The following is a 13,230-nucleotide window of genomic DNA, read 5'->3' as shown; positions in this document are numbered from 1 at the left end:
TTTTTCCTTGTCTCAAGATTTTGAATCTTCTATCTCTCAACTTTACTTATGCACTCAATAAATATACACTTACCTACTTTGAAACCTAAGTTGAATTGTCTTCTTTAGGAACATGTACACATACCTTGCACATGAAAACCTAATATGTTGTGATGAAGGATTCTTACCAATCCAACCCTCATCAAGTGCTTGTCCACAATAAATAAATAGGAAATTTTTTAATCAAATAAGATGTGTTCATAGCTTTTCCCTCAAAAAAAATCCAAATTGGCTCCACTAAGCATACTCTTAAATTTATTTATTAGCATCATCCCATTCTCTTTGCAACTTCATTTTGTTGAGAGTTGTGGAATTTCTTATGTTGTTGTTTGTCATTGTCCTTACAAAAACTATCAAACTCTACTAAATAAAAAATAATAATCTACCTTTACGTGTCCTTGATACCTTGGTATTCTTCTTTAACTTGTCATTTACAAGATCTTTAAACTCTAACTTCAAGTAGACCTCAAATTTCTATATAAAAGAGAACAACCATGTTTCCCTAGAGAAAACATTAATAAAAGATACATATTGTGAAGATTTGTCAAGTGAAAGTGCATCAACAAGACCATCAATTCCAAAATTCTTAAATATCTAGCAAAAACATAATACATGAATTTTGTATTTCATAGATACAATGTTCGTAAAACTCAAAACCAAGGGAAAAATCTATTAGCCGTTGTACGGAACTCTTAGATTTTGAGGCCTTAAGGCCTTTCTCACCAATGTGGCCAATGTGTTCATGCTACGACATAGTTTTCTTATCTAGAACTTTTGATTCTCAAAAATAGGAACCTCAAATCATTACATTAAATGGTGCTCAACTCAAAGTGAAATAAAGTTCCAAGATGAGCTTCCTTGGGTAGCATCATGGCTCCATGCATCATCTTACATCCTTCTTAGCTGAATTCTACCTACACACCCACAACATTCATCATACATACTGAGAAGAGGTTCCTTTCCAAACCAAAAATGTGTTGAAAGACACAAAGAAATTTTATCTTTCCATCTCTAAATGTGATATGTGATTTTGGAACATCCAATAATATTAAGAGATGGGTTGTCACTTAATTAAACCGCATCACTATTAATGTTCTTTCAACTAGAACATCATTACATGCCAACTGTGCATTCACATGTATGTGTCGTGAGGGCTACAAAAAAACACATCATCTTTATCTTTTATGTAAGGCCTTTGAACTCAAACCATCATTAGATTCTTTCTTGACCTTCTTCTACTTGCAATCCTTCCTAATGTACTTGGATTTCCTACAGTTTTAACAGTTGAGCTTAGATATTCTATGAGACTTAGTTTTTCACTTGGATTTAGATCTCTTTTCACTCTTATTCTTGTATATTTCATTTGAACAACCTCTTATGACCAATGTAGCATTTATAGATCATGATGATTTTTGCCTCGTCTTCTTTGACAATAAGGCACTAACCAATGTTGGCAATATGGATGAATTGATTATGTGTTGCATTGATGCTTTGTCATCGATGTCAACACTAGTTGTCATGATTGGTTACCGGCAGACAAGTTTTGGTTACCGGTAGAAGATGTAGTGTTATCGGCAAAAGAGACTATTTGTTGGACACTTCCAGCATGTTTGGATCAATGGAGTATGTTTCGTTTTATGTGTTACATGCTTCTAGAGCATTTTTTGATTAGTTGGTATTGACTTGGTAATCGAATGCTATCATACACTCTTGTAAACCCTTATCGGCATTGGTTTAAAATTTAACCAGCAGAGCTTTCATTGAGAAATCTTGATAGGATGCATAAGTGGTGTTGGTGCGGCTTCTAGATGGATTTTAGGATGTTGAAGATGTTCTTTGATCATGCCTCAACTGTTTGAAGACATTGCTTTGGCGTTGTGGAGCCAATATGGATTGGTTATTGTTTTTTTGGTCTTAAGCCGATGTGGCATATCATTGTAATATGGATGTATGTAATGATCTTATTGCAATATCTTTTAGGTGGCCGACCTAATTGGTTTAGGCCTTAGGGTTGGTATAAAATGATGTAAGATCTCATTATAGGAAGTGTGTCGTGGTATTGGAATGCAATATCATATGCGAAGGAGATTTGGTCGATCATAGGTGATCAAATTGGGATTAAAGAAGAGGTCAAAGGCCTCCAGTATTGAGCTTAACTGGGACTATAATCAGGCATGGTAGATGTTATCTCTAGCAATTCATTATTCTGGATTGTTGTCCATTTATCTTGAGATGGTTATTACCTATTTGTAGTTAGTGAGACTCTTTTGTAATGAGCAGTACGCTCTAGGCAGTGTGCCTTCCTACATGTGCAGGCCCCTCATTGTATCACATACTTTTTGCAGAAGTATCATCTCACTGTGGGTAGGCTTCCCACCATGGTTTTTCCCTTTCCGGGTTTTCCACATACAAATCATGGTGTTATGTGGTATGGTTGCATTGTGTTAATTCTTTGTTTCACTCTTAAGTTTTATTGCTTACCGGTATCTGTTTTTGCTATTCCAGTACTTAATGTTTATGCGATCGGGTTAAAGGTTATTAAGTGGATTAATTGATATAATCTGTCAACAACTGATTCACCCCCCCTCTCAGTTGTTCACCGGTTATCCTAACAATTGGTATTAGAGCTTTGGTACTCTTTTGCAGAAGCTTAACCGCTTGAAGTAGATCCTATGGCGGCTAACACTTCAAATCCACTGGCAACTATTTTCAGAAGAGAAATCCCTAAGCTTGATGGAACAAATTATGGGATATGGAAAATTCGAATGGAGACTCATCTTAGATGTTTTGGCAAGGATATTTGGGAGATCATTGAGGAAGGATATTCACCTTATGATCCGGCATCTGGCAATCATGCTCCTGCAAACTTGGATAATAATATTGAAAATGATTGCAGAGCTAGAGAAGCCCTCTTGTGTGCACTTACTAATCAGCAAATCATGGGATTGACTGATAAATAATCGGCAAAGGTTATGTGGGATAAATTGCAAACTCTGAATGAAGGTGATCCTACTGTCAAAATTGCTAAACTTGATGGTTACAGGGTAAGATATGAAAACTTGAATATGGAAGATAATGAAAGAATTGTTGTGTTTATGGAAAGAGTAAATGAGATTGTTATGGGAATTCAATGTTGTGGAGGATCTCTGAGTGAAGATGTAATGGTTTCCAAAGTCTTGAGAGCCCTTCCACTGGCTTACAAGATGAAGGCAACTGTAATTAATGAGTTGAGAACAATGGCAAACACTTCAATTAACAGACATTCTGATTGGGAAATTATCTATTTTTGAGCTTGAAGAATTTGGATCTTCTGGAGCTGCAAAGTTTGAACCTATTTTTCATGCATCATCATCTACCGGCAAAAGTGATTGGAAAACCTTTTTAATTGCAAAAGAATTGGAAGATATGAGGAAAGAAGATGAAGAATTTGAGCAACTTGAAGCCTTATTTGCTAGAAGAGTACCTAAAGGGCTGACGGGAAGTAAGTATGAAGGAAAATCACCTTTTAAATGTTTTGCATGTAATAAGATTGGTCATTTTGCATCTAGATGTCCTAAAAGGAATGCAAAATTTGAAGAGAGAGTTAAGAAATCATTTAAGCCTAACTAGAACAGATATAGATTCAATAAAAGTAAACTATGCTATATCAAAAGGGATGATTCAATTGGGAAGTTTGATCCTAGATGTGATGAAGGGATATTTCTTGGTTATTCAATTCAAAGCAAAGCATATAGATGCTATAACAAAAGATTGCAGAAAATTGTGGAGAGCGCTAATATGAAAGTGGATGAGCAATACAAAAATCAATCTATATCATATGACAGGGAGCCAACAGTGGAAATGATCATAACTGAATTGGCAATGCCTCAACCGGTATAGGAAATTGAGACAATTACACCAGCACAATCAGAAAATTCAACTGTGACTGATGATCAGAGCAGTGAACCTGAAGTTCAGAAGAAACCAAGGTATGTAAGATTAAATCATTTTGAAGATCAAATCATTGGAGATAGGAACAAGGGAGTTATGACAAGAAGAAGACTGGCAAATGAAAAGGTATGTCTTATTTCTCAAATTGAACCGGCATATGTTATTGAAGCTTGTAAAGACAAACATTGGTTAAAGGCTATGGAAGATGAATTAGATCAGATAGAGAAGAATGAGACTTGGACTTTAGTTCCCTGGCCTAAAAATAAGAATGTTATTGGAACTAAATGGGTTTTTAGGAATAAACTGAATGAGGATGGTAAAGTTGTAAGAAACAAGGCTAGATTGGTTTGTAAAGGATATTCTCAAATGGAAGGAATTGATTATGGTGAGACATTTACACCTGTAGCTAGAATTGAAGTTGTTAGACTATTTCTTGCCTATGTTGCTTATAAGAACTATAAGGTCTATCAAATGGATGTTAAATGTGCATTTTTGAATGGTGAACTTGAGGAAGAAGTATTTATTGAGCAGCCTGATGGATTTTCACTGACAGGTGATAAAGATATGGTTTGCAGATTGAAACAAGCTCCTAGAGCTTGGTATGCAAGGTTGGATAAATATCTTTTGAAGCTTGGTTTCACTAAAGGAAGTGTTGATAGTAATTTATATTATAAGATCACTGATAATGATATTTTGATTATTGAAGTATTTGCTGATGATATCATTTTTGGAGGAGAAGATAAATTGTGCATGGAATTTTCTAATAATATGAAGAATGAATTTGAAATGTCCATGATTGGTGAGATGAGATTTTTCTTAGGTTTGCAGATTACTCAAACTGACAAATACATTTTTATCTGTCAAACTAAGTATCTAAGGGAATTGTTGATGAATTTTGGTATGGATAATTCCAAACCGGTAAGTACTCCTATGGTGACAAGTGACAAATTATCTATCAAGGATACTTCTACACCGGTAAATCCGACAAGGTATAAGTCTATGATTGGTGGTCTGATATATCTAACTCAAACTAGACCTAACATTATGAATGGAGTAAGTATTGTTTCAAGATATCAAAGTAATCCTAAAGAAAATCATGAATGTGCAGTAAAGAGGATATTTCGGTATTTGCAAGGAACAACAGAATATGGCTTATGGTATTCTAGAGATGATGATTTCACTTTATGTGCATATACTGACTCAGATTGGACAGGAGATACTGATGACAGGAAAAGAACTTCTGGTGGAGCTTTCTTTCTTAGAAAGAAATTGGTTTCATGGATCAGCAAAAAATAGTCATGCATTTCTTTATCTACTGCAAAAGTTGAATATGTTGCAGCAGCAACTAATTGCACTCAAGTCTTGTGGATGAAGCAAATGTTGAAGGATATCAAGGTAAATTACAGTGAACCGGTAGTTATCTACTGTGATAACTTTGTAGCTATTGACATGTCTAAGAATATGGTATTTCACTATAAGACTAAGCATATATCAATAAAGTATAACTTTATGAAGGACAAGGTAGAAGGAAAGGGAGTCAAATTGGTTTATGTGAACACTAAAGAGAAAATTGCATATATATTCACTAAACCACTGTCTAAGGAATCATTTGAGTATTTGAGAGACAAGTTAGGGGTTTTTGCCCCTCCAGTAGAGACTTGATTGATGCAGTTTGTCATCAGTCTCGTATGCATAATCAGAGATACTATTCATTCTGGCACTGATGAGTGGTGCTACTACTCAGGGGGAGTAGTCAGCTTTGAAATTTAGAGGTTTATATTCTTGCTTTGATATTTGTCAGATTTCTGGCATTGATGTCAAAGGGGGAGAGATAGTGATGTGAAAAATAAATTCAAAACTTTATAGAGATATTATTCATAAGAGGAGAGTTATTGATATTCAGGAGAATGTTGGTTGTCTTCCACAGGGGGAGACTTGTTTGGCATTTCTTGATATTTAGATGTTTTTCACATCTAGTGTGGTCATCAATGCCAAAGGGGGAGATTGTTGACAATATGGATGAATTGATTATGTGTTGCATTGATGTTTTGTCATTGATGTCAACACTAGTTGTTATGGTTGGTTACCGACAGACAGGTTTTGGTTACAGATAGAAGATCTAGTGTTACCGGCAGAAGAGACTATCTGTTGGACACTTCCGGCATGTTTGGATCAATGGAGTATGTTTGGTTTTATGTGTTACATTATTCTGGAGCATGTTTTGGTCAATTGGTATTGACTTGGTAATCAGATGCTATCATACACTCTTGTAAACCCTTACTAGCATTGGTTTAAGGTTTAACCGGTAGAGCTTTCACTAAGAAATCTTGACAGGATGCATAAGTGGTGTTGGTGCGGCTTCTAGATGGATTTTAGGATGTTGAAGATATTATTTGATCGTGACTCAACTGTTTGAAGACATTGTTTTGGCGTGGTGGACCCAGATTAGGTCTCGTGCCTATCTAGGTTATGGACCGGTATCATGTTAACGTGTTCTCTACACGTTACCGAGATGATTTATGGATTGGTTATTGTTGTTTTGGTCTTAAGCCGACATGGCATATCATTGTAATATGGATGTATGTAATGATCTTATTGTAATATCTTTTAGGTGGCCAACCTAATTGGTTTAGGCCTTAGGGTGGTATAAAATGATGTAAGATATCATTATAGGAAGTGTGTCATGGTCTTGGAATGCAATATCATATGCGAAGGAGATTTGGTCAATCATAGGTGATCGAATTGGGATTAAGGAAGAGGTCAAAGGCCTCCAGTGTTGAGCTTAACCGAGACTGTAATCAGGCATGGTAGATGTTATCTCTGGCAATTCATTATTATGGATTGTTGTCTATTCATCTTGAGATGGTTATTACCTCTTTGTAGTCAGTGAGACTTTTTTGTAATGAACAGTACGCTCTAGGCAGTGTGCCTTCGTGCATGTGCAAGCCCCCCATTGTATCACATACTTTTTGTAGAAGTATCATCTGACTGTGGGTAGGCTTCCCACCATGGTTTTTCCCTTTCCGGGTTTTCCACGTATAAATCATGGTGCTATTTGGTATGGTTTCATTATGTTAATTCTTTGTTTCACTCTTAAGTTTTATTGCTTACCGGTATATGTTTCTGCCATTCTGGTACTTAATGTTTATGTGATCGGGTTAAAGGGTATTAAGTGAATTAATTGATATAATCTGTCAACAACTGATTCACCCCCCCCCCCCTCTCAGTTGTTCACCGGTTATCCTAACAACCAGATCACTAGGCTTCATCTTGAAAAAGCACACACTTTTGGGGGGATGAATCAAAATAAGACAATCTTTTACTTATCAAAACCTTAATAGGCACAATAAGGCAAACAAAAACACCCACATAAATTAAAGCCATAATATTTTACGTGGAAACTCTTTCAAGAGAAAACATGAAAAATAGCTACTTGGATCTATCATACAAATCCAACCTCAACAAATCTTTGTAATCACCAACCCATAGGAGACAACAATCCCCTACAATTGGATGCCAATATAGCAAGACATCAATTTCTTTCAATGAGAGGCTCCAACCTCCCGATCTATTTAGATAGAAGGCACCAACCTTCAAAAATAAAATGTGATAAATGTTTGGGAACTTCTTCTTGATTATGCTCCAGAATGTCTTATCAAATCTACTTATAATTTCATCCAAACCTACTTAAGCTCTCCTTCAAAAAGTTGTCATAAGTCCACTCCAATGTCTCCCATAAATGAGCTCAAATACCTCTCATAAATCTACTTAAATACTTCTGACAAATCTGCATAAGTAACCTCTTATTTTTGCTCTTCATACAAATATTATTACATAAAAATTGTGTGCTTTTAAACCTCTTTCAAACTGCTATTAATATTTGCCAAAACACCTATTTTTCCAAAGGAGGCAACTCCTCCAAGGGGGTCAGACATACCAACAACAAATTATTTTTATATATCAAATTTTACTTGTACAAGATGGGTACTCATGTCAAGGGAGTGGTCCCTCTTGGGAGGCTCAAATAAAATGAATTTCTTTTTTTTTTAATTTCCTTAAATGGGGCAACCAAGGAGGGCAAGGTAGGCTTCATAGAAACAATAATTAATTTGCATTTTTTAACTCAATGAAGGCGCACTAGACATGGTTCAGCCCATGTATAGAATATATCATTATTTTTGCAAGGTAATTAACTCCTTACCCAACGATATCTTGATAACAATGCCATAAATTTGGCACAATCGAATCTCCAATAATTAGCCATAAACTTGATCTTTGACATCAATGACAATACTCCAACACATCTTTGAGAATGTATTGATCACCATAACTAGATTGTTCTATGAATCTAGCAAAGAACATTGCAGAGTAATATACTAGTCTTCCTTACCCATCTCACACCCATAGATTCCAACTAGCTCACAACGATATTTATGGCATTGAAGCATTTTTTCATAGAATCACCATCACACATCTTCAATAAATATATCTTCAAAAGAAGAAGTTTGCTAACAAGGGATTTTGTATGATATCAAATTCCCTATCATCCAAAGTTTAACGATGGTGGTTTCTCCCTATACATTTTGAAGCATAAAATCAAAAACATAATGTCAAGCCAAGCTTCTTGCCTTCCTATCAATTATTCCCAAGTCTTCTACAAACATGTTAGAGCATTTCAAACTAGAACTATAGGTCATAAATCTTTATGAACAATGTCACTCAAAGTTAGTGTCATTGAACTTTCTCGATCTCCATTCTAGATGTGTTTGTCATTCTTTATTCATAAGGACACAAAATCAACTATGTAAAGCTCTCCCTCAAATAAGGGTTAATAGTAAGTCTCTTGCTACAAATCAAACGAGCTACAATAATTGAGCTCTAATACAAAAATTCAAGTGTGGTATTACAAAAATTCAATGCAAGTAATTGCAAATCCAAAGAACTTTTTGTAAAATAATGATAATAAACATAAAATATACCCTAAAAATTAGACAAGGGAAAACCCCAATAACAATCTCAAGGTTGCAAGTCTTCAATACAGAGGAAATTTGGCAAAATGCAATCCCCATCCCTAGCCCACAATTTATAAGCCATGGAGATCTAGGTTACCATCGATGAATTCCCAAAAACATGAGCGAAACCATGTCCAACTAGTCCAACTTGGACCAATGTGCCCCTCTCCAACTTATAATGTAACTCCTAATTGGATCTTTTGAACCCTATGACCAAGAGGATTGAGTGCTGCCTTAGAGTTCTCTATATGGGTGTCATTATTTATGTTACACACATCTTACAAACATTTAACTACTAGTTGGTCATAGATGTTAGTTATAGTCAAACTTGTAACCCCCTCCTACAATCATCATAAGACCAATGACACATGATAGATAGTAGTGAGAAAAAAATTCTCAAGATTCCCTCCATGTGGCACCCTTTTTGTTTAGGATCTAATATTTACAATATTTAATAAATATTAAAGAGTTGTAACCTTAGGACTTGCAATATTTACAATACTTAGTCCTAACATTTACTTCATTTCTCTCCAAAGTGAATATAATCTAGCAACTCACACAAACCCTTCAACCCTATGTTGAAACAATCAAGTGTAGAGATCTCTATCTGATCTTGTCTATACTTCAAAAGACAAAAAACTTCTTTTTTCATACATAAATATTATGTCTTGGTTGGTACTTACAATAGCAAGATTGTGCTTGTTTTGGTGTGATTTATGTTATACTTAATCATGTCCTTCATGCATTTATATTAAGTTATCCCTTTTCATAAATTTAACATCTCTAAGATAAATATGTACTTCCAAACACTACATCAAATGCAAAAATGGAAATCACACTTCCAACTCAGCCCAAAGGTTACTGGCTCTAAGTGTGTGCATTTAACTTTATTTTCTTGAATTGGATTTTGGGTTGAATAACTTGTTCATATTCCTTTCTTTATTTCTTTGTTTTATCTTCCAAAAATGCTATGGACTCTTTGCAATCCTTAGAGCAATTCTAAGGATGTAGTCCAAGATAAAACTTCCAACGCTCGCCACTAGCATACCTATTAATAACACAATAGATACAATGATTCTTGATCTTTACAAACATGCAAAGTGTTGCTATTTTACTTACCTTTCCACCTACCCTTTTCATACAATTTAAATGGCTAAATTTTTTGTTTCTAAGGTTATATGTAGAGTAATTTTGCTTTAAGAATTCTACATCTCTTCCTCGATTTGAAATTTTACATGCTTCATCAAGAATGATCCTTGACTATTAGCCTATAGAAATGGAATTTAGGACTTGATAGATGATTTTGATGCTTTCAATATTCAATCCATCCCTAGAAGGAAGAACTACATTATGGATTCCTTGGTTATCTCATCCAATTCACTTTAGCCCATGATTGGTTTAAGACTAAAGAGGTTCTCTATCAAGTTGGTCTCAATACTTGTCGTCCCTAATAATATCACAAATTTCTACGTATTTGACAATGACCACCATATTTTGTATTTCATTACTAACATTGGAATATTTTTTGCTCAAGTAATAGATGATAATGATAGGGATTTCTTTGAATTGACCAATGAAGGATTATCAATCTCAAGACAAATACCATTCCTAAGAGAATGGTCTTTCTTGAGAGGATATTTGATCCAGATGATGTTGCAAACAAAAGGAAACCTTCTCAAGACTCCACAAGAGACTACAGTGACCCTTATAACATGTGGACTAAACATGAGGGAAGGGAGCTCTTAATTGGGAAGATGTGTACTATTGAAGAAGAGGGGGGAATTATAAAGTCTCTCAAATATTATGGAGGAGTTATGGAGAATTAAAAACTTACACCACCTCTGTAATCATGCACACGATTCCTTTAAAACTAGGAGTCAATCTTTTTTGTCAAAGTCAAAGGCAAGTAAATGCATTATTAGAGCCATTGATTCAAAAAGTACAAAAAGAGTGATTAAGTGCAAAGATTATCTATCTTGTATGACATATCACACGGGTGGTGAACCCGATGCTAGTGCGAGAGATAAACGGAGAAATTAGGCCTTGTGTCTATTTCAAAAACATTAATCAATCTTTTGAAAATGACACCTATCTATTACCCCATTAGGTGAGGTCTGCATATTGTGAACGACTCTCAGATGATGTCCTTTTTGCATGTATACTCTTGAATGTAATCAAATGATAGTCTAAGAACATAGGTTGAAGATCACTTTCACCACAAAGTGGAGAACACTTTCTTAGAAGAGGATGCATAATCAACATAGGAGCAACATTTCAATAGACCATGGATATAGTGTTCAACGGATTAGTTGGAAACTTCGTCATAATCTACATGAATGATCTCACTGTTTTCCAAAAATAGAGCTGACCACATTGGAGACTTGTGCAAAGTATTCAAGAGGTGCAAAGATTTAGGTGTTTCCTTAGATCCTAAGTAGTGCAACTTTGGGGTCACCAAGGGAAAACTCATAGGTCACATTATTTCAAATAATGGCATTTCAATAGATCCCAAAATGACAAATGCTATTCTTATATTATCCTTCACAAACAGTAAAAAGAACTAAAATCTTTCTTTTTAAAGATTAATTTTGTTAGAAAGTTCATCAGCAGTTTAGCTTCCTTGTGGCCAAAGATTAAGTATAACAAATATGAATAGAACAATTACAAGCTCACCTAATATTGCTTGCTCCTATAGTCACTCGTACAACAATTTCTTATTTCTACAATGAATTCCACACTTCAGCAGTCATACAGCACTCGTCTCTACAATACCCACAAGGTTTATTTCATTCACTAGATGACTCCAAACCATCTTCAGAAATAAAGAAAGAATGATTTTGTTGTTACTCTACCTATATGAAATCTCAGGGCAAAATTGTCATTTTAAACAGAACAAGAGTTGTCTTTTCAACTTGGCAGTTTCATTAACACACTTAGTGTCTGCTTAAACAGGTAGTTTCAAACCTTTTGCCTTCCTCAATAGGTGGTTTCATACCTGATCCTAACTACTATTTTGTTCAGCTGATGAAGGGATTTCAAATTTCCTAATCCTTAGGTATCACAAACACTAATAGACAGAACCAAAAAGCACACAAATCAGAGTAGTCGTTAATAAAAACTAATCTTTGGTTTCAAAATGCATTACTATTTATATCAATCAAATTGTAGTACTAATTCATGCAATAAAGAAACAAAGGCTAGATATAAATGCTTTACGCATGAACAACTGCATTGACCCTCTTTTATCCATGCATACAAACCAAACACCGAAAATATAAAACGAGACAACAAACCTTTATCAAGCATCTATAGTTACAGAATTAAGGAAATATACATAGAGAAAAGAAGAGAAAAAAAGGGACTTCGCATCTTATACCAAGTATCCCTCCTCCATACAAAGAAGCTGAATGAAGAAACAATGATTGCTCCAAGTAAACCCAAACAAACTTTGCAAATTTATGATCCTTCTTGAATTTTCATAGTGGCGAAAGAATAGAAAGGGAATTTGAGAAGGTACCCAACAGCATCTAAAGCATATTCAACAACAAAGCTTCCTTTAAGCAACTCACATATAAGGTTGATTTTCTATGAAACCTTGCTTATTATTTACATCACATTATGGATCTAGGAATGGCCTCGTGATTGAGAATGTACTCTCCGAATTCTTGGTCTTAAGTTATTCTATCTAAAAATAAGCCAAGAAAGTTGATATCACTGTAGCTTAACATAAATAGAAGAAAATAAGTTGAAACTTTCATATAAACCAAATTAGCTAGTATGTTCATCTCTGACAAATTCCTGCTACTAGACTATGGGAAGCGCTTGCTCCTAGATGATCTGATTGATATCTAGAGGAAGCTGCAGTTTAATTAATAACAAAGATCAAATAGAACACTCAATATATTAAGTCGTGGATGCTTGTGCCAGAAAATTGTGCAATGCATACACCATAATCCAATGGCTCACCTATGTTTTTACATGCAATCCAACAATTACAACTGGTAAAGTTTCTTTCAACTGTAGTTTCACATGCACTTTTGCTACAGTAATACAATAACCATTCACCTCTGAACTCGATGATATATCACATAAATTTTGACCAATATTTCATACTTCAAAACTGTGGGAACCTATAACCAGTACTCCTAGCAATTACAATCATGTCATAAAAGGATTTGAAAACACTTTTGACATGTAATGCATACTGATATCCAAACTTAAATGCTGGGATATCAGATACCAAGTGCCT

The sequence above is a fragment of the Cryptomeria japonica genome, chromosome 5 (assembly GCF_030272615.1).
Source record: "Cryptomeria japonica chromosome 5, Sugi_1.0, whole genome shotgun sequence".
In the NCBI taxonomy this organism is placed as follows: Eukaryota; Viridiplantae; Streptophyta; class Pinopsida; order Cupressales; family Cupressaceae; genus Cryptomeria; species Cryptomeria japonica.
The sequence above is the reverse complement of the archived record's forward strand: the minus strand, read 5'-3'. Positions refer to the sequence as shown.